At 33.4% G+C, this 2,500-nt stretch overlaps 1 protein-coding gene across 1 annotated transcript in view; it reads right to left on the reverse strand.

Moving 5' to 3' along the window:
- Positions 1-2,500, reverse strand: part of LOC113817763 (cell adhesion molecule 2) — a gene marked incomplete at its 3' end in the record, with an annotated part of 127,102 nt that overhangs the window by 19,557 nt on the left and 105,045 nt on the right.

The following is a 2,500-nucleotide window of genomic DNA, read 5'->3' on the forward strand; positions in this document are numbered from 1 at the left end:
GAGGGAGAGCGAGTTAGATGGTGGGGCAGTGAGGCTGGTGATGGGGATGGTGGCGGTGGCGGTGGTGATGGAGACGGAGATGATGACTGTAATGATGGTGGAGGCGATGGTGATGAAGAGGATGATAAAGAAAGTGGGAAAAGAAATAGGAAGATGAGATGGGAAGTCGAAGATGAGTTCTGGTGTTGAAAGGAAGAGAAAAGGGAAGAGACGCAGACACGCCAATAGAAGAAGCAAAGGATTTCAAAGGCCGCTCGAAGTTGGACAGAAAGCGAGAAAACTAAGGATGTCAGACACACACGCACAAACAAACAACCAAACAAACACACACACACACACGCACAAACTAACACACACAAACAAACACACACACACACACAAACAAACACACACACACACACACACACAGCCGCCCACGTACACACACCTTCCCAACTCCAACCTCGCCTCCTCTCCCCGCCCCACACACACACACACACACCTACCCATTCCCAGCTTCCCTCCCCCCCCCCTACACCCCCCACCTCTGCCCCACCCCCCTCACGCATCCCCCTTTCGCCCTTAGTTCTCGTCCTTTGTCCCATCTCTCTTCTTTTCATCAGCATTACGTTGGAAGCAGACACCTCGCTGCCGCATTTGCATGGAATACCTCCTTCCCTTCCAGCCATTTCCGTTCCATTCCCGTTCCATTCCCATTCCCGAGCCGATTTTCTCTGCGCCTTGTTCTCTCACGTCCTCGCTTTTTTCCCTCATCTTTCTACTTTTATCCCGTCTTTTCTTGACTTTTTCCTTCCTTTCTTATTCTCCTTCTCATTTTCATTTGTTGAATTTCTCTTGCCATGTTCTTTCATTCTCGCGTTCTCAGTGTTATCATTTTTACTATCATCTTTATTAGTTTGTTCCTATAATCATTACTGTTCCTATCATTATTATCATAATAATGATAATAACTATCATTATTATTACTATTATTGATAATAGTAGTGATATCATTATTATCATTATTATCCTCTTTATTATTATTGTTGTTATGATGATTCTTTTTATGATCATCATTATTTCTTTTATTTGTGCCTCTTATTATCATTATCATCACCATCATTATCATCGTTATTGTTATTGAAATTATTATTATTACTATGGTATCATCATAGTAATAATGGTGGGGATAATTGAATGGTGATAATAATGATAATCATACTGATAATATAAATAACATAAATGATAATAATGATAACAATAATGATGATAACAATAATTGTCATTATCAATAATACTCTGCAATCATTATGACTTATCATCACTATCACCATCTTGCTTATATTTTTGTTATTATCATTGTTATTACTATTCCATCATCATTTAATATGATTACTATTATCTTTATTATCATCATTAATAACATTGTTGATGGTATTATCTTTATTCTCATTATTAGCAGTATCTTTATTATTATGATTATTGTATCCGTTATTGTTATCATCTTTACTATTACTACTACTACGACTATTATCATCATCATTCTCATTATCATAATCATGATCATTGAACATTCATCATCATCATCACACTCCCACTTATGCCAATGCCACTAATGGAAGTGTTCCCATGCACGTCCAAATGTGTTCCAGAACAACTGCCCGAACAAGCGGTTAATAAATGTTTTGCTTGTTTCAACTTTGTCCTGTAACATAATTATCCATACGTTTACGCTAATATATCACAATTATGAGACTGAAGTGCAGTAAGGTGAACATATCGATGAAGCCGTGACAGATGAAAGTTTAGGCTAATTAGGTATTTGGGCAGTTGATCGGAAAACACTGTTGGATATGGATACTGATGAACAACAACAACAACAACCACAACAACAACAAAAGACGAAAAACATTAACATCATTATATCTTTATTTTCATACATTCATTATTGCTTACAATATTCATTGTTAATGTTGTCACTGCTATCAACAGCATTATTGTTATTGTTATTATGGTTGTTGTTGTTTTTCTTCTTTTTATTATCATCATTATCATTATCAATATCATAATTAAAATCATAATTATAGTAATTACTATTATTATGATATTTTTCTTCGTATCATTATTACTGTTACTCTCATTATTATTATCAATATTAACATCATTATTATTATTATCCGTAGTAGTAGCAGCAGCAGTACTACTGTTATCATTATTAACATAATTATTATTATCATTATTATTATTATCATTATTGTCATTATTATCATTAAGCATCGTTATTATCATCATCATCGTTATTATTATTATTATTACTATTATTATTATTATTGTTATCATCATTATCATTATCTTCAGTATAAGTATTATTGATATTATTATTGTTACCATCACTGTTGTTATCATTACCATTATTATAATTATCATGATTATTACTATCATTATGATTATCATTATCAGTATTATTATCTATGTTATTAGTAGTATCATTAATGATAATAATGATAATGATAATAATGAC

This window comes from Penaeus vannamei, chromosome 4, assembly GCF_042767895.1.
Source record: "Penaeus vannamei isolate JL-2024 chromosome 4, ASM4276789v1, whole genome shotgun sequence".
NCBI classification, from domain to species: domain Eukaryota; kingdom Metazoa; phylum Arthropoda; class Malacostraca; order Decapoda; family Penaeidae; genus Penaeus; species Penaeus vannamei.